The sequence below is a fragment of the Bubalus kerabau genome, chromosome 6, assembly GCF_029407905.1.
Source record: "Bubalus kerabau isolate K-KA32 ecotype Philippines breed swamp buffalo chromosome 6, PCC_UOA_SB_1v2, whole genome shotgun sequence".
Taxonomy (NCBI): Eukaryota; Metazoa; Chordata; class Mammalia; order Artiodactyla; family Bovidae; genus Bubalus; species Bubalus kerabau.
The window spans coordinates 24823780-24844341 of record NC_073629.1 but is presented as its reverse complement, the minus strand read 5'-3'; the positions used below and the strand labels follow the sequence as shown (position 1 = coordinate 24844341).

Genomic DNA, 20562 nt, shown 5'->3' with positions numbered 1-20562 from the left:
ACTCTCTGTGAACCCATGGACTACAGCCTGCCAGTTTCCTCGGTTCATGGAATTCTCCAGGCAAGAATACTCAGGACTCTTGTAAACACTACCCATGATTAGAGAATTCTTCTAATCACCCCAGAAGCCCCCCTAAATGCCCGCCTCAACCACCACCCCTCTCTCTGCTAGAGTAACCACCATCCCATCTTTTATTGCAACCACTTCCCACTTTTCTTTAGTCTTACCACCTAGGTGTATGTTCCTAAACACTAGTTTGGTTTTACCTGTTTCTAAAATTATCTTTTAAATGTCCCTTAATCCATAGATGTTCCCTTCCATGACTTTATTTTTCCTTACAATTCACTTAATGAAGAAACTGGATCACTTTTTTGCAGTTTCCTATAGTCTAGATTTTGCTGATTACTTCCCCAGAGCGAAGCTTAATCTTTTCCTCTAACCTCTATGTTTCCACTTATCCCAATTCAGGTCTTTTTTTTCCCCCCCTTTTGGTCATGACAACCTCATGGGTGATGTGTTCTTCATCAGGAGGCATGTATGTCTCAAAGCCTTCCTTATGATAATAGTAGTCATTGATGTCCAACACTCTGTTAATTCATTAAGATTACACTGACATTCTATTATTCTTTCTTTGTGAATTTGTTAAAATATTCTAGTTAAATACCCATGTAGTTGTTTTCTTCCATGATGCAGAAGAACAAGATAAAAGCTGTTTTCAAAAAAAAAAAAAAATTTTTGCCTAGTATCTTCTGAAGATATCATTTTGGTTTTTTAGAGTTTAACTTTAAAAACAAATAAGCAACTAGTCATGCAGTACACTGGCAGCCCTTCAGAGGTTGTTACACATCCTAGGAGAGAGAAGGGGGGAGGTTAGGCCAGCAAAGTGGGAACCCCAGCAGAAGCCCAGCAGGCAGACAAGCCTCACTTTTGCTCAGAAATGACCAAAGTAAGTGGGTTACATTGGCCACACTAATGTAGAATCAACACTTGGAGAGGGATTCAGAAGAGACCTCTTAGGAGACACCACCTTCCTTTCATACTCAGTGCGTGACCCTTCTTGGAATGTGGTGGTTCATCTTCCTTTATTCGTGTTTCTCCATCCAGCCTCCTCCCCACTCCTCACAAGGAATGTTCACAAACTTTAGATGGGCCTCAATTCACCTATAATCACCGATTGATGTCTGTCCTCCTGTTTTTTGTTTTTTCCTTTAGGAGTAGCTATATAGGATTGGATCTGGGCTTCACTGGGGTTAGAGTTGGAGGCTGAAAGGTGGAGAGGCTGGTGCTCTTTGTAACTAGACACACTTTCCAAGTTAATATTAGAGTTCCCAGCAGGGTCTTAAATGTCATTTGAGCAATACCAAAATCTTCTTTAAAATATTTTTTGAAAGTGAAAGTGAAGTCGCTCAGTCGTGTCCGACTCTTTGCGACCTGGGGGACTGCAGCCCACCAGGCTCCTCCGTCCATGGGGTTCTCCAGGCAAGAATACTGGAGTGGGTTGCCATTTCTTTCTCCAGGGGATCTTCCCGACCCAGGAATCGAACCCAGGTCTCCCGCACTGCAGGCAGACGCAGGCAGACGCTTTAACCTCTGAACCACCAGGTATATAATTCACATACCGTACAGTTGCACTTTAAGGTGTACAATTCAGTGGGTTTTAATATACTCAAAAGGTTGTGCCACTATCACCATTATTTCAGTTCAGTTCAGTTCAGTTCAGTTGCTCAGCCATGTCCGACTCTTTGTGACCCCATGGATTGCAGCACACCAGGCTTCCATGGCCATCACCAACTCCTGGAGCCTACTCAAACTCACGTCCATAGAGTCGGTGATGCCATCCAACCATCTCATCTTCTGTCGTCCCCTTCTCCTCCTGCCTTCAGTCTTTCCCAACATCAGGGTCTTTTCCAGTCAGTCAGTTCTTCACATCAAGTGGCCAAACTACTGGTGTTTCAGCTTCAGCATCAGTCCTTGCAATGAATATTCAGGACTGGTTTCCTTTAGGATGGATTGGTTGGATCTCCTTGCAGTCCAAGGGACTCTCAAGAGTCTTCTCCAACACCACAGTTCAAAAGCATCAATTCTTTGGTACTCAGCTTTCTTTATAGTCCAACTCTCACATCCTATATGACTAATGGAAAAACCATAGCTTTGACTAGTTCTGCCAAGAGAATGTGCTGGTCATAGCAAATACCACTATTTAGTTCTGGAAAATTTGCATTTCTCCTAAAAGAAACCCTGACCCCTTAGCAGTCACTCTGCATTATCATCTCTCTCCAGCCCCTGGCAATCACTAGTCTGTTTTCTGTCTCTAAGTTTCCCTGTTCTGGGCGTTTCATGTAAATGGATCACAGAGTATGTGGACTTTGGTATCTGGCTTCTTTCACTCATCATCTGTTCAAGGTTCATCCATGTTGTAGCATGTATTAGTACTTCTTTCCTTTTATGGCTAAATAATATTTTATTGGATGAATATACAACATTTTATCTGTTCATCAGTTGATGGACATTTGGGTTGTTTCCATCTTTTGGTTATTACAAATTGAGCTTCTATAAACTTTTGAGTGTACATGTTTTCAGTTCTCTTGGGTATAAACTTAGTGGAATTGCTGGGTCATATAGACATCTACATTTAATTTTTTAAGGAACTGCCAGACTGCTTTCTAAAAAAGCTGCACCATTTTATATTCCAACTAGTCATACACAAGGGTTCCAGTTTCGCCAGATCCTCATCAGCACTTGTTATTTTCTGTCATTTTTACTTTAGCCATCCTAGTGAGTGGCAGGTGATAGTTCACTTTGATTTTGGTTTTGATTTGCATTTCTCTAATGACTAATGATACTGAACATCTTTTCATGTGCTTATTGACCACTTATCTTCTTTGAAAAGCATTTTCTTTTTAATACTGTATGTGTCTCTGGAGAGATCTGCCTTTGTTACTAGTTCTCTCTAGCTTACTCTTTGCTTCTCCTCTTCACCTTAAGAGTAAAGTGCTAGAGTGCTGTGCATATCTTTCTCTTGATTGCATCTTTACTTGGAGAGAACTGAACAGCAGAAGCAGCAGTAGACTCGGAGTGGACAGAGGGTGGGGAAAGGGGGTGATGTTCTTTGTGTCACTAGAAACACCTCCTTAAGGGAGAGTGAGAAACACCCAATATGTTAGTGCTTATCTTTTTTCCCTTTGGGTTCTATTTTTGAACACTTTCTCCTTTGATGTCTATAAGAGGGTGAGAGAAATTGAGGTCTTAGAAATCACGTTTGTTTGCATTAGAAGAAGGAGAGAACAGCAAAAAAAAAAATGTAGCCCATGAAGAAGTTAGTGAGATATTTGTAGCCAGGGACTGGCTCCAGGGACCTATTCCCCTGTCTGCCCTTTTTCTTCCTCAACTCTTCCTTCTGCTCTGACACAGAAGGGCTTCCGAGTGGCTCGCAGTATCTTCTCAGTAAGGGACTCAGCAAACTTCCCAGTCTAGAATGATAGGGACTCCATCTTGTCACCATCTTGTGAACGAGGCTCAACTCGTACATGCTTCTCATGGTGCTGGGTGCTGGGGTGATGTTACAGGAATGCGGGTTTCTTTTTCCCTCCTTTACTTAAGAAGTTCCTTCTGTGCACCTATGATGTGCCAGACTCAGTGCTTTCCTGAGGAAGACCAACTTGGGGAAAAACAACTTAGATCCCAAGTCAGCACTTGATGTGTTCCATGTGGATGGTCCCCGTGTGAAGCAGAGCTTGAGAAGAGAAGAAGCAGGTGGAGTGTTGAGTGACGTTACGCTGAAGTGCAGAGTCAGGGTGAGTGGCCAGTGGTGCAGCTCCCACCAGCTGGCCAAAAAGCTTGGACAGGGAGCCCCCCGTCAAGGAGAAAGGAATAGCATCATCATGACATGCAGGTGGAAACAATGTTTTTGAGCTTTTGCATGTTTCCCTGCATAGAATTAGGAGGCTATCTAATTTCATGAGCTAATATTATTTATGGAGGCAAGAAGTAAACTCGATCCATCATCAACTGCAAGGAGAGTATTACCACTTTAAATATAATTTTATTGAGTTTCCTGCACCTTTTTGATTGCCATTTCCTTTTTAGTCGGTGTCAATTAATTTGCCATTGCTGGTTTTAGTTTTCTACTTGATAAGCAAAAGTTTTGAATCCATCTTGATTAAAGCAGTGAGGCCCCAAACTCCATCCTGCCAGCTTTCTTTGAAGTTCACGTAAACTCTGTATTCAGATCAGCTGCTCAGGGCACAGAGAAAGATGAGCTATGAGCTATGACAACACGAGGGCCCCAGGCCAGATGCTTTAAGACAGTCTGCTTCCTTCTGGGAATAGAATCACTAGAGAGTTTGATCTCTCTGGAATGGTTTAGGTGTGGCTGGGAAGGAAAAAACACAAAAATCCAAAAATGAAAAGATGATTTTTCAGGTCTCTTTCAAAAATGGTCCAAATTAGACAAAAATCTATTTGTTAAAGCTGATGGCAGGCTTTCCAGTGCTTGTGACTGCCCTGAACTCTAGATTATTCCAAGATACATGCTGTCTGTTAAGTTGGAGGGTTGGTTGTTACACAGAGGAGTTAGGAAAGGGAACAGTGGGATATTGTTAAATATATACCATGGCATATTTTTCTCATATTTGTGCAACAACCCTTCTGCTTTCTGTCTTCTTATAAGATTGCCTCTTCTCTTTCTTCTCTTAGTTTTTTCTTTATTCTGCCTCTCTCTGTGTCTCTGTCTCTCTGTCTCTGACTCTGTCTGTCTCTTGCTGCAAAACCAACATCTTCCTTTGTTTCCCTTTTCCTCTTTCACTCTTTTTTTCCTGTTTATGCATATTTTCAAGTGGAAGCTTTGGTTCTGATGCTGCTGCTAAGTCGCTTCAGTCGTGTCCGACTCTGTGCGACCCCAGAGACAGCAGCCCACCAGGCTCCCCTGTCCCTGGGATTTTCCAGGCAAGAACACTGGAGTGGGTTGCCATTTCCTTCTCCAATGCATGAAAGTGAAAAGTGAAAGTGAAATCGCTCAGTCATGTCTGACTCTTAGTGACCCCATGGACTGCAGCCTACCAGGGTTCTCCATCAATGGGATTTTCCAGGCAAGAGTACTGGAGTGGGGTGCCATTGCCTTCTCTGGTTCTGATGCTAATACATTTCAAATAAGCCACTTTCCCTCTTTAGGCAACAGGTTTTTTGTTTTTTTTTTTCCCAGTAATATATAATGATTCTTAAATTTCCCTCCAATACTAAAATTCTCAGATTCTTTGGGATACCTATTTTGTTCAAGTAACACAACTTTCTCCCCCTAAAATCTGTGGAAATTGACCCTATCAAGGCTGACAAGGCAAGTGATAATTCAAACCCCTTTTATTTCTCTGTGGGGATCACTTTACCCTGCATCTATATTAAAAAGTCACACATGATCTCTGATACCCCCATGCCTCCCAGAAGCCTGAGAATAATGGGGTGTTCCCCTGAAGCAACAGATTCAGACATTTCATCAACATCAGAAGCTCAGGATCTGGGGAAGAAGGATAAGGAAGAGGAGAAATTTAGAAAACACGACTTTTAAACAGAAGAATTTTTGTGTGTGTGGTATTGAACTCTCCTGAAGATTATTGTATGTATCTCAGATTGCATGCCCTACTCTCCGTGCCATGTATTTTCAGGTTCTTTCCTGGACAGAATATCTAAGAGAACACCCCCTCTCTCCCCTCCAAAAGAATGAGTTTTATTTTCCATGTGGTATATGCTAGCAATCCTGGCATTTGACCACATTTATGTAAACATGCAGAGATAACTATAAATTATTGGATTTGTCCCAGTTTGAGTTTCCAACTATGTACTACAATCATTACAGCTGTTCTTACTTTAGCCTAAGATATTTTGGTCCATTATATGGCTGATTAGTCATTTCAACTGTAGACTACATTTATAACATTGTTTGGGGAACATAACAGATATTCACTGGAGGCACCAAGAGTCAATATATAAGCCAACAGTTCTGCAAACTGGTAGAGATCCCCTCACCCCTCTTCCATCCTAAGTAGTAACTGACCGTCCAGGCTACCCAGAGCTACCCAGCACTTTGAGGCAATTTTGGGAGAACTTGGGCTCTCCCCCAGAATATTTAGATTGAAGAGAGCAAGAGGCTGGGATAACTAAGACCCCCACTGTTAAAAATCTGGGCCCTTTCCAACAGATCTGGGACTTGTTGGTGGGGAGAGGATCCTGGTGGGCCTTAATAGCATTGTAGGAATCTTGGCAGTAGAGATTAAACTGAGCTTTCTCACTCAGCTCCCCCCTCACTCATCCCCACCACAGGTCTCACTGCTTAGCCCAGGCTGAGTTCAGATCCCCTGAGGGTCCCACAGGGCTGGAAATCTTGGGCTCTAGCCTGGTGTCAACATCTGGGACAACCTGCAGGGGGCGCCCTAAAGCAGATGCTCCTTCCCACAGCTCTTTCACTTCAGTTCTGAGAGGAGTTTCCACTGTTATTTGTAATTAACCATGAAATTTGTTCACATTACATCTTAGGTTTTGGGGCAGCTTTTTCCCAAATAAATTTTTATATGTTTTGTTTAATTTTTCATCCACTTCTCACAATCACCAGGCAAAGTAGCCTGTGTAGAAAGGTGAAATGATTGTCAAGTTTAGGTGGTCATCAGTGGTACACAGTATCTGGAAGTCAAGCATCTTGAGTCCCAGACCTGTGCTCTTTCTACAAAAGTTCTTTACAATGAGGATAATAGTAAACAGAAAACACTTCTGCTGTCCCTTTTCTTTTCACTTTCCTCTTTAAAACTTTGACATGTTTTATTTATGTCAGTCCTCCTGAGATCAGTTTTCATGAAACTCTAGTACGTTATTGGCTGTCCTCCATGCTCAAACAATGTTGGGTAGGATCTCCAGTCTTGTTCTGATTTATTCAGCAGATGGAGAGTTATTATCAATATTTCTTCAGAGTTTTGAGGGGGTATTTTTGGATGATAGAGTTAGTTTCCATTTATCATCATTTTTATCCCCAGCGCTGCTTTGGGGGCTCTGATTTTTGCTGTATAAATGTGAACCCTGAGTTTGCATTCATCATGATCTACTTTCAAAGCCAGAAGAATAGAGACCAGAACACCGAAATGTATGATGGCCTTTGGCAATTTGGTGGGGATGTTCACTTAAGGCACTTGTACCTCTTCAGACCTTGAAGAGGTCATAGAAAACGTTTAGTAGTTCTTGTTCTCACTGATGCAGAAAGTGAGACTCAGAGAAGTCAGGACACTTGCCTGAGATCACACAACTGCATGGTGGTGGTGCTGAAAATAGGCACCAGGTCATTTGTTCTGGGTCTGAGGTATCATCTGTGTAACCACAGGCTCTCTCAAACCTGAGGGCTGGCTATGCCTAGAGAATGCTGAGGGAGAGTTCATGTGATTAACTCAGTTCAATAAACACTCACTGAGGCCACTTCAGGGAAAACCACTGAGGTGTGTGGGACACCCCCTCCCCACCACAGCTCGCAATGGCTGACTGGGCAGGTCCAACTCTATTTGTTCCTCAATTCTGTTCGGAGGGGCCTAAGGGCCAGGCCTCCTGAGACGCTGCTATGTCTACATTGAGAAATTCACTCTGAGGACTAAAATCTTCTGTCTGGAGGGATGGGACCCAAGGTTTTCCTTTGTTTCCTGTGGTAACAAAAAGGAAGGCCATGGAGAGGCTTTCCTACCAAACCACAGGAAGATTAAAGGGCCAGGGAAAAGGAATGCATCTTGGATGAGGAAGTCGGAGAGTCTGTGGGCCCAGAAAGGAGCTTTCTCATTATTAATGGTGGCTGTACCACAGCTGTGGCTTGGAAACGGAGAGGCAGGAGGCGAAACAGCCCCGTGTGTGCGTCTGTGTTGCTCTGACTGTAGGCGTGTCCTCGGGACACCGTGTCCCACCGACGTTCAGAGGGCAGCAGGAGTCCTTGCCACCCGCATCTGGCAACAGTCCCTGCTGGCCACCTTCTCCCTGGCTCGGGGGCAGTGAGCACCATGGGGGAGGAGATGAAATTGCTAAGAATAGCCATGGTCTTTGAGATCTGCTCTTTTCAAGGAATCAGTGGAATTAGAAATGAGATATTAGCTCTAATCAGTCACATATGTTGGGTTCCTAGGCCCTAGGAAAACAATTTCTGACCGTGGCTCATCACTCGGTAGGGAAAACGCATATACACCTGTGGGTCTGGCAGGGCCCCTCTTCTGTCCTCGGGAGGGTCAGAGACAAAAGTACCCCTTCATATATGCTGTCAGTCCATCGTCTGGTCTCATCTGAAGTGGCCAGACTTCTGACTAAGCATCCCCTATGTGGCTTTTCAACAAGTGCAGATGAGGTTCAAGGCACACATCGTTCCATACTGAGCCAAGAACTAGGACTGGAGGTGAATTCCACTTCCCCTTTGTCTTATGTGCTTATGTTTCTGAGATGTGCGGGTGTTCGGAGGATTAGGCACTTAGGGAGAGGATGGGTTTTTTGGTTTGTTTGTTTGTTTTACTTTGCTTCTTATTTTACAAAAATTTAAACTTATGAATAAATTTCAAGAATAATCAAATGAACCCCTGGGTGTCCTTGGTATAGATGGAGGCTTGGTGAGCAGGTTTTCACTAAGCATGTGAGTTTCTCAGTATGGTCCCCTGACCACCCAGAGCTCTTTACTCAGGACCTCAGGGCAGTCTGGGATGCTGCACTCCATACAGTTCCCCAAGGAGCGTTGATGGGCTGCTACCTGTGAAATGCCCTGTTGTGATCGTCAATACAGAGCCAGGAGTCAATTGACCTGCCCATTCATTCTTTGTTTTGCTAACTCTACCAGCTCCAATGGGTGGTCAGAATAGTGTGCTAATTGATATCATCTCTTTCGACCCTGCATTATACCTTTAAAAGTATAAACAAAGACAATCACCCCCTTTTCCTTTTCTAACATTGCACTCTTCCACTTAGCTACTAGGCATGACCCTTCTTCAAACTCAACAGACTTGTAGTGAAAATAAAATTTTATGTTAAGGTTCTTGCCAACTTTTTAATACTTAAGTTTAATTTCCAATTCACATTGAAAGTTGATTTTATAGCCCTAGGCCTGCCCTTAACTAGAAACGTCATCTGTGAATTATTTGTGTATTGGTGATGGGTGTGAATACAAATGCACTCACACAAAACACTCACAGAACTTTTAAATGTCAACATCCAAGTATTCCAAAGGGAGAAAAGGACAAAGTTAATTTTCAGGATAGATTTGAAGTCCAAGGTCTGATCTACAGTTGCTTCTGTTTGGGGGTCTGCATTATGTCATTTAAAACAAGAAGAGTTAAGGAAGCAGGGATGGGTGAAATGGAAAAGGATACGGGTGGGTGGTCAGGGAGTGAGCAGCAGATTAGGTGTTGGCCCACTGAAGTCGTAGTCAGGCAGCAGAGTCATGGCAGGTAAGAGACTGCAGCCAGAGTAGGTGGTTGGCATTTGCTGAATGCTTTTATGAATGTCATCCCTCAGTTTCTTCTGAAGGGGCTGCTGTCATAATTTCAGAGCTTAGAGAGGGCAGGTGGACCTACAATCCTGTCCCTGGGGCCCACATTTTGGTTTCTCCTTTGGTTCCAGCTACTCACAGCCACCCTGTTGCACAACTTCGGGAATCACATTCACTTGTGCACAACAGAGAGTGAATGGAGGTCCCCGCACTGGGCCCCTAGCAGCTCTGAATGTGCCCTGGGCACCTTCTGGGAGGATGCTGTGGCTGCTATGGGCACAGCCCCCTGGGGCTGGCAGATTTTATTTGTGTATCAGCAGTCCCTCCTATTATTCACTCACTCACCAGTGCAACTTATCTACACTTTGGTGTTGCTTTCTCAGGGAATCCTAGGGGCCAGATCCCTTTAGGAAAGTGACTACCCTCTTTCGCAACGATATTTTTATCCACAGCATTCCAACCCTGTTCTATAATAAGTATCATAAACGCCGAGAGTATCCGGGACTCTTAAAGCTGAAGACATTCACTTTATTGAGGTTCTAACAGAAGGCCTTAGAGTTATGGCTCTTGGAGAAATGAAGGATAAATATGATATTTTGGGCACACACTTTTTCAATTATGGGCAGCTCAAACCCAGTATTGCTCCTCATCCATCTCAATCTGAAGGCTGTGGGGAGGCTGCTCCTAAACATCTTTGCACACTTAATCTCAAACCCCACTCATGCAGCTTCTAAATTTTTTAAGATTAATCAAATCTTAGTCTTGCAAAGTGTGCACCCTGATTTATATGAGTTTTGGCAAACAGGCACACCGAATAAAATCTTTCCTAGTTGGAAATGACAGCATTAGGGGGAACAAGGGGTGGAGAACCATACCAGGGCACCCTGTTTTGATGAGCCAGTGGCAGCTCCTGGAGCTCCCTTAAAGGATTCAGCTTGGTGTGGTGCTAAGGCCAGGGCCTCCAGGTAACATGTAAGGATTGGTGTGTTCTCTCACCCTTAGATTTATTTTGATCTCTAGTTCCCATGAAGGAAAACCTTAGAAAGACTCATGTCAGAGGAATTGCTGTGTAAGAATAGTCATTTCCAACTCTTTGAGACCCCATGGACTGTAGGCCCACCAGACTCCTATGTCCATGGGATTTTCGGGCAAGATACTGGAGTGGGTTGTTATTTCCTTCTCCAAGGGATCTTCCTGACCCAGGGATCGAACCTGTGTGTCTGGCATCTCCTGCATTGGCAGGTGGATTTTTTTTTTTTTTTTTTTTTTTTTTACCACTGAGCCACCTGAGAAGCCCTTTATTGTAGGGGCTGGAGGCAATGATGAGAAGCTGAAATCAAACCTGGCCCAGGGTCTCATCAGAAAGATGCCCAACTACCCACTGTAGGAGTCAGTGAATTCACTCTTGACTCAAGCCGTTGGTTTCTAAGAAAGTCCAGTAGAATGAATCAATATGGCAGCAATCAGTAGAGCACAGTAACATACAGTTAAGCTTGGTTCCGGGTTCCTGGTCCTGGGTCAGTATTCCATTATTAACCATTTCCCGGCAGTGAATTGACCTTGCTCTTGGCCTTCATCTTTGGCAAACTTAGCTTGTTCCATAAGAACACTGAACAGTGAAGCCTTTTAGCTGGCAGTGCTTTGCTCTCCTGCCAGGGGAGGGGAGTGGACAGGGTCAGACTAGCTGACTAAGTGGATCTGGAGGTCTAGGCAGACTGCCAGCCCACAAGGGAAGTATTCAGTAGGAAAGAGAGGGAGAAGCCCAGTCACTTGAGTTGGGCCTTCTGATGGGAGAAAGGCATAGCTATGGCTTGTCAGACTCAACATCAAGTATACAAGATAGGGTGCAGATGAGTAGCAATAAGACCAGTTCCAGACCTACTGGGTGAGGGTCTGAGCCCCTGGAAAAGCATGGGTTTTTGTCAGACTGGCTTCAAAACTGGGTGGGACTGGACTTGGCATCTACCTAGGCAGGAAGAACTCTTCCTTTCTAGACAAATGTCAAAGGAGCAGCACCCTCTGTGAAAATAGAAGAGGGTTTAAAATGAACACCTAGGAAAAACTTACTTAAACATCTGGACAATACCTGGTATGTGTTACTCTACATTTTCTTTTAAGGTCTTTTGCAATACATGACTAGATTTTCTCAACCTATTTTTGTTGTTCAGTCACTCAGTCATGTTTGAGTCCTTTTGACCCAATGGGCTGCAGCATGCCAGGCTTCCCTGTCCTTCACCATCTCCCAGAGCTTGCTCAAACTCATGTCCATTGAGTTGATGATTCCATCCAGCCATCTCATCCTCTGTCGTCCCCTTCTCCTCATGCCCTCAATCTTTCCCAGCACCAGGGTCTTTTCCAATGAGTCAGCTCTCCGCATCAGGTGGCCAAAGTATTGGAGCTTCAGCTTTGACATCAGTCCTTCCAATGAATGTTCAAGGTTGATTTCCGTTAGGATTGACTGGTTTGATCTCCTTGTTGTCTATCACAAGCACTAAAAAATATTTTCTGGAGAGACAACAAAATATGAGGGTAAAGTCACACACCGCCCTACAGAGCAGGCAGCAGGAATTCAGAGCACAGACTAATCTGAGACACCAGGTGCTGCCCTGCCTTTGACGAGTTCACTGCTGTCTGAGAAGTAAGATTTAACACGTTGGAAAGTACAGGGACCCATATCAGCCAGATGATGAGTGTCATACAAATGCAGACAAATGGTCACAGGGAAAGGGCAAATGGACAAAAAGACACTGGAAAACAGTTGACAGGGGGAGAATGAGGCACAGGGTGCTCCCAGACACTAGTGAAAGGGTCGAGCAGAAGGAGGGCAGCATGGGAACGGGCAGGAAAGAGGGCGGATGGCTTCATTCTTCATCTTTCATTTTATCCAGTCCAGGGGACCTACTAGAGATTTGGAAAGATCTCCAACCACCACTCAGGCTTCACATACACTCAAGGGCGAAGTCAAAGATGCCTAATGATTTCCTTTAGTGTTCAGGTCTAGTCATGAAATCTAGGTCAGTAAAACAAAGTGATTTGGGCCTAGAATTTGGTGCGTGTATGCATGTGTGCTAAGTCACTTCAGTCATATCCAACTCTTTGCGAGCCCATGGACTGTAGCCCACCAGGCTCCTGTGTCCACGGGATTTCCCAGGCAAGAATACTGGAGTGGGTTGCCATGCCCTCCTCCAGGGGATCTTCCTGACCTAGGGATTGAACCCGCATCTCTTATGTCTCCTGCACTGGCAGGCAAGTTGTTTACCACTAGCACCACCAGGGAAGCTTTGGTGAAGGTTGGCAAACTTTTTGCATTTTCCCTCTGAAATCGCCCTGTTGTTCTGTCATTAATAACAGCGGCAGCAGTAGCAGCAATGATAATCATGAAAAGCAAACTTGTGCTCCATGTGGCAAACACTGTTTTAAACTCTGTGTATTAACTCATTTAATTTTCACATCCACCTGATAAACTCATTACAAATATCATTCCCCTTTTTAGGTGAGGAAGCTGGAGCAGAGACAGTTCCTGCTTTAACCACTGTTTTCCCTGAGTCTTATAAATTACCAGTAGGATGACCACAGTGTAATATCATGACAGGGCCCAGCTCACAAGTGTTTTGTTTTGCTTTCAAATATTATTATCACTTGTTCTTAGGTACCTTGAGCCATCTTGGAGGAAATATTTGAAACTGGTGCCTGATCCGAGCATGGGTTTTTCCAGGCATTGTGAGGGATTTGAGATGGTGTGGTCCACTGAATTTTGCATTCCACAATGGAATTGGCTCAAGCCCAGTGCCATTTACCTGGGCACACTCTACAAGGTAAAACTTCAGCGTACCTATGCCCTTTGAGTAGAAGGCATGAAATTTAACTCGCATATTTCACAATTCTCTTCACAAAATCATGTCAGATCTTTAAGGAATTCCCATTTCTTTAATGTTATTGTGTATTTATTAAGAACAAAGCATGGTTGCACTTCCCTGGTGGTTCAGTGTTTAAGAATCCACCTTGCAATGCAGGGGACCTGGGTTCAACCCCTGGTCAGGAAACTAAGATCCTACATGTCACAGGGCAACTAGAGAGCCCACATGTTGCAACTGCTGAGTGCACGCACTGGAAAATCCAACGTGATGCAATGAAGATCCCACATGCCTCAACTAAGACCTGGTGCAGCCAAATAAGTAAAAAGTTTAAAATGAATATTAAAAAACAAAAAGAACAAAGCATGGTGAGCATTTTCAGGGATACAGTGATGAATCAGAAAAGGGCTCTGATCTCATTTACAGTGCTCTGGGGTAGGCAGAGTATATGCAGATCATTGTAATGACCAAAAGACATTCTTCCAGAACCAGATCTGTTGTGGTTATACAACTTTTGGTACTTTCAATCAATTCAACTCAGTAGACTTTTATTGAGTATCTACTGTGTGCGAGGTGCTCTGATAGATTCTGAGGACACAAAGGTGAAGAATCTTCTGTTCCTGTCATTATCTGTAGCTGCTTTAATTCAAGGCTGTGTGAAAACACTGAAGGGAAGCCAGAGGAGGGAAGGAATAATGCTGCCTGGTGTGGGGCTATAAGGAAGGCTTTCCAGAGGAGCAACAGTTGAACTGGACCTTTATGGGACATCACTAGACCAGAAGAAAGGGAAAGATACTTTTAGGATAGGAAGAAGTAAGCAGACCCACAGAGGCACAGAAGAGTATGGTGTATTTGGTCAATGTACTCTGTGAGGCTGGAAAGAGTCTGGAACCCAACTGTGGAAGGCTCTTAACAGTCACAGTACAGTGTTTAGACTTTACCTGGAGCAGTGGTGGAAAGGAGGTAGGGAACCAGATAATAAATTGGGCAGTCTGTTACTGAAATGTGCCAAGTCACTTCAGTCCTGTCCAACTCTTTGTAGCCCACCAGACTCCTCTGTCCAAGGGATTCTCCAGGCAAGAATACTGGAGTGGGTTGCCATGCCCTACTCCAGGGGATCTTCTAAACCCAGGGACTGAAAACCTGTCTCTCCTGCATTGCAGGCAAATTCTTTACCCAGAGTCACCTGGGAGCCCATTCCTGAAATAGTCAACACTAAGCTTAATTAGATTCTGGTGAATGCACTGCAAAGCATAACAGATTTTAGAGTCAAAGGATCAGGCTTAAATCCCAATCTGTCGATTATAAGCCATGTGACCTTGACTAGCTTATTTAACCTCAGCTGTAGAAGGAGGCTAATAAGTTTATCAGCCTTACAAGGTCATTATAACAAGAGGAGACAGGAGAGGAAAAATGGTTTCTGTACTGTCAAGCACTATGTAAACTTTAATTATTAATGCTATTTGGCACCAAAAAAAAGAGATGCCGGGAAAGGAAAGTGTCTGCTTAATATTTTCTCTCTGTATTGTAGAGAATTCTTGGTTTTTCTGCAGCGTAAATACTAGTGGTTTGCTTTCCACATCCATGAGAACACTTATGAGAGGTGATGCTTCTAAACTTGGCATACAGCTTAGCATAAACAAGGGCAAAAGGAAACTAGCATTTTACTGTCCTGTGCCAAACTCTTGGCAAACATCCTCTCATTTAACCTCCACTTTAACAGTTAGAGGTAGTTATTGTCCCCATTCTATAGACAAGGAAATCAATGCTGAGAGTCATTTAACTTATCCAGATTAATTAGGAAGTGGCAGAAGGTGGTTTTGAAAGTTTTGTCTATGCTGCCGTGTTTATTCTGCCTCACTGTGCTGTACAGAGCATAGAGTTAGTGTTTAAAATCAATCCGCCCACATCTCTTTTCCCTGGTAAGTCCCCCAACCTCTCACTCCTGACGAGGGGCCTCCTGAGATGGCCATGCTTGTAAGACATGACTCCGTGGTCACGGCTGATTGGACCACTTCTGATGCAAGCTGGACCAGTTACATTCCTCTTTCTGAAATTTGGAGTTGTAATATTTGGCACCTGAGACAATCATTGTGGGAACCAGGTGGGAAAGACAAGTCAAGTCAAGGCTTGAGCCCACAGTCTGGAGAGACAAACAGAGATGCAGGCTTGAGAATGAGGAGTGGTCTCCACGGATCAAAAGAATATGATGTCCTGGAGGAAGATGGAACTGCACAAACAGGATCAGAGCCTGCACACTCTATGCCCACAGAGAGCAAGGTGAGCGGAGGGCTATCTTAACAGCCCTCAGTGGCTTTCCAGTTTTCAGTTCCAATTCACTTGATATCTTGATGTTCTTACAATCTCCTTATCTAATTTAAACTAGATCGCCCTGCAATCTGACGGCATCAATCAAACAAGCACACAATAAATTCTTGTAGAATGACTGGCTAATCAGTGTATCTTCTATCACTTGTCTAGATGTTTTCACCCTGTGCACCACCTACTATATGTTAATTGATTTCACTGTAATTCTTTGGTCTGCCATTTGGTCCTGGGGCTATTGTTCTGGAAGAATGAATAAATGATGCCTTAGAAATTACTCACCAAATAAAGGTGGCGAGATATTGGAGCAGAGGTACTGATAAAACCTTCATGGGAATGTTAAGCTATTTTAGATGGTCTGAATACCTGTGAATAAATTATACAATGTCTCTAAAATCCATATGGTGCTCTATTTCAATGTATTATAACATTTAATTTTTGTTATAGGCTAGGGGTTTTGGTTCCACTTTTAATAATAACAGCAAAAATTTTAAATGGATGACCAACAAGGACCTACTGTAGGGCACAGGAAACTCTACTCAGTATTCTGCTGCTAAGTCAATTCAGTCATGTCTGATTCTGTGTGACCCCAGAGACGGCAGCCCACCAGGCTCCCCCGTCCCTGGGATTCTCCAGGCAAGAACACTGGAGTGGGTTGCCATTTCCTTCTCCAATGCATGAAAGTGAAAAGTGCAAGTGAAGTTGCTCAGCCGTGTCTGACTCTTAGCGACCCCATGGACTTCAGCCTACCAGGCTCCTCCATCCATGGGATTTTCCAGGCAAGAGTACTGGAGTGGGGTGCCAGTGTCTTCTCCGACTCAGTATTCTATAACAACCTAATTGGGAAAAGAATTTGAGAAAGACTAGATACATGTACATGTAAAACTGAATCATTTTGTTGTACACCTGAAACAAACACATTGTTAATCAACAACAAAAAAGACAACTCCAAAAAATTGGATTTAAAATTAAATAAAAAGGACAACTCCAATAAAAAAGTAAAAAAAAAAAAAAAAAGAATACCGGAGTGGGTTGTGATGCCCTCCTCCAGGAGATCTTCCCCACCCGGGGATTGAACCCATATCTCTTATGTCCCCAGCATTGGCAGTTGGGTTGTGTACCTCTAGCACCACCTGGGAAGCCCAAAATGACAGCAGATGTCACAATACGAAATGGACAATCCAAAACACTTACTTTATTCCCAGTGTGAATTTTGAGTATGTGGAATCCTTGCTGGTGGTGGAGAAATGGAAAGTACACTGAGCTGGGAGGCGGAGGACCAAGTTGCCTGCATCACTGCCACTATTTAACTTCTCTGCGTTCAGGTATTTCATTGATAAATTAGTGATGATAGGAGAAAGGTCCTTGGAAAGTCTTCATTTTCTAGGAACATGGGGTTGAATCTTCTAGAAAGGTTGTGGACAGGATTGATAAAATCCCATATTTGATAGTGACTAGCATAGTCCCTGGAGCAAAGTGAGCACTCTAACTCTGCTTGCTATTGTCCCCATTCCTTCACTCACTGGCGAGGCTGCAGTAAGTCCCTGTTAACCAAAAATAACAGTATCAGCAGCATCTGCTACTCTGCCTTAGCCCCACCACTGGTTTTCTGTTGCTTGGTGGGTACCAGAGGGTATGAACCATTCATGCTACCTGAGCAGGAGAAATCTGTGTCTCCTGGAACTTAAACACTTGGGAAGCAATTGATTCTTTTCCATATTTGAGTTTCAAAATAAAATCTCTAATCTAGCGTAGATGTGTGCTCAGTAACTTCTGTCATGTCCAGCTCTTTGTGACCCTATGGACTGTAGGCTGTCAGGTTCTTCTGTGCATGGAGTTCTCAAGGCAATAATACTGGAATGGGTTGCCATTCCTTTCTCCCAGGGATCAAACCTGCATCTCCTGCATTGCAGGTGGATTCTTTACCACTGAGCCACCGTGGAAGCTCCTCTAGTCTAGCTAGAAATCTAATTTAAAACTGGAATGATCAAGTGGTTCAAATGATCAATGTCTTCCATTTACAATGGCCAAGACATAGAAACAAGTCAAGTGTCCATCAATAGACAATTGGCTTAAGAAGATATGGTATGTGTCCACACACACATACACAAACTATGAAGTATTACTCATCCATAAAAAGAATGAAATATTGCAACTTACAGCAACATAGATGGACCTAGAGAATATTATACTTAGTAAAGTCAGAGAAAGATAAATACTGTATGATGTCACTTATATGTAGAACCTAAAAATAGTACAAATGACTCTATATACAAGATAGGGCAGATTCACAGACACAGAAAACAAACTTATGGTTATCAAAGGGGAGAGAGAGGGACAAATTAGGAGTATGAAATTAATAGATACAGACTACTATAGATAATATAGATAATCAACAAGGATTTTCTGTATAGCACAGGGGATTATAGTCAGTATCTCATAATAGCTTATGTGCTGTGCTTAGTCACTCAGTCATGTCCGACTCTTTGAGACCCCATGGACTGTAGCCTGCCAGGCTCCTCTGTCCATGGGGATTCTCCAGGCAAGAATACTGGAGTGGATTGCCATGCCCTTCTCCAGGGAATCTTCCCAACCCAGGGATCGAACCCAGGTCTTCCACATTGCAGACGGATTCTTTACCATCTGAGCCACCAGGGAAGCCCAATAACCTTTAATGGAATGTAATCAGAAAATAACTGAATGACTTTGCTGTACAACTAAAATTAACACAATATTTTAAATCAACTATACTTCAATCGGAGAAGGCAATGACAACCCACTCCAGTACTCTTGCCTGACAAATCCCATGGACAGAGGAGCCTGGTAGGCTGCAGTCCATGGGGTCACTAGGAGTCGGACACGACCGAGCAACTTCACTTTCACTTTTCACTTTCATGCATTGGAGAAGGAAATGGCAACCCACTCCAGTGTTCTTGCCTGGAGAATCCCAGGGACGGGGGAGCCGGTGGGCTGCCGTCTCTGGGGTCGCACAGAGTCGGACACGACTGAAGCGACTTAGCAGCAGCAGCAGCATAATTCAATCAGAAAAAAAATCAGCGTCTGAGAAACAGAAAAGTCAGCTTCCACAGGAATATTAATACTTAGGAAAGGAGGCCCTAGCAAGGGTGAGCTCTGATTTGGAGGGTATCAACCTGAAGACGGGATGTGGGAGTGGGGGCAGGAAGCAGAAAGGACGCCTCAACATTCCTTCATCAACTGCAAATTGCTTTGTCAGGGAGGATTCCCCACTCGGGCTCAATCAGCAGTTCTCAGCTGATACTCTTTAAAGCCTAGAAAAGTGTGGAAGCAATCACACGGTGGGGGAGTTTCCATGTGGCCCCAGGCCTGCCGAGGTAGAAGAATGAAAGCTGCCCTAGAGCGCTCAAGAGGGAGGAAGGGAAACAGCTGCGAGCATCTCTGGACGGAAGCAAGCAGTAATAGATGCATACAGGGTGAGAAAGAGAAAGGAGCAGGAGACAGGGCAGCAGGGAACAGCTTATTTCCACTCATTTCATCTCGAAAACACAATGGGCTTCTTTAAAAAAAATTCAGGAACCAGTTCACACTATGCAAGTTTGTTTTTAGCAAGTGAGTAAACAAATTGGGTTTTAATTTAAAAAATGGAATTCTCCACCTTTACTGCCCACAGTTTCATCAGCGTGGGCTTGACAGTACATAGTAAAGCTACAGAGTTGAATACTGTAGTAGATAGTAGAGTTTAACACTGCATAGTAGTGGCAAAGACTCTGCCTGCCAGCGCAGGAGACGTAAGAGATGTGGTTCAATCCCTGTGGGTCAAGAAGATCCCCTGGAGGAGGAAACAGCAACCCACTCCAGTATTCTTGCCTGGAAGATCCCATGGGCAGAGGAGCCTGGCAGTCTGCAAAGACCATGGGGCCACATGAGTCAGACACGACTGAGCATGCACACAAGCCACTGAAGTTAACTGGTGACTAGTTTAGGATGAAGCTAGCGTTGGATGCAACTGAACAAAGATGGAAACATGGTCTTTATTGCTTCCTCTCTATAGCAGGCTAGAAGACACTGTGCTTCTCCAAAGCAACCAAGATGATAGGACTATATGTTGGGAGACTAACTTTAAAGAATGTGAAAATGGGGAAGTAGCTACCTCTAACTGTGTTGAATACCTCCTTAAACTTTCTGAGTCTTTGTCTCCTCATCTGATAAATCAGGGTAATAATACCCATGGGCTCATGAAAATAAGATTATACAGGGCATGTAAAAGGGCTTGATTTATAGTAGTGAAAGTGTTAGTTGCTCAGTCATGTCTGAATCTTTGTGACCCCATGGACTGCAGCCGACCAGGCTCCTCTGGTCTATGGTATTCTCCAGGCAAGAATACCGAAGTGGGTTGCCATTCCCTTTTCCAGGGATCTTCTTGACTCAAGGATCAAACCCAGGTCTCCTGCATTGCAGGCAGGTTTATTACCATCTGAGCCACTAGGGAAGCCCTTATAGTAGTAGATATTGGACAAATCAATCTTGGTTCACTTTCTCCGGCAGATCACCCTGTTCTCTGGCAAAGTATCTTAACTGCAGAAGTGCATTTCATGTTATCTAAGGCAAATGGGGTGTTGGGTGATAGGGGTCTAAGTTTTCTTTTCAAGTACATTGAGTTGGTGATGCCATCCAACCATCTTATCCTCTGTCGTCCCCTTCTCCTCCTGCCTTCAATCTTTCCCAGCATTAGGGTCTTTTCTAATGAGTCAGCTCTTCGCATCAGGTGGTCAAAGTATTGGAGTTTCAACTTCAGCATCAGTCCTTCCAATGAATATTCAGGATTGATTTTCTTTAGGATTGACTGGTTTGGTCTCCTTGCAGTCCAAGGGACTCTCAAGAGTCTTCTCCAACATCACAGTTCAAAAGCATCAATTCTTTGGC

General features: G+C 43.8%; 2 long non-coding RNA genes across 2 annotated transcripts in view; one reads left to right on the top strand and one right to left on the bottom strand.

Moving 5' to 3' along the window:
* Positions 1–14784: 14784 nt before the first annotated feature.
* The window catches only part of LOC129654854 (uncharacterized), a 105904-nt gene continuing 100126 nt past the window's right edge, over positions 14785–20562 (top strand). The window contains exon 1 of the long non-coding RNA XR_008715618.1: positions 14785–15615. This is a non-coding gene — a long non-coding RNA (uncharacterized LOC129654854). The remainder of the gene's footprint in view (positions 15616–20562) is intronic.
* LOC129654857 (uncharacterized) lies at positions 15726–18917 on the bottom strand. Its single transcript, XR_008715620.1, has 3 exons — positions 18813–18917; positions 16855–17204; positions 15726–16496 (listed from the first exon to the last, which is right to left on the bottom strand). It is a non-coding gene; the product is annotated as an uncharacterized LOC129654857 (long non-coding RNA).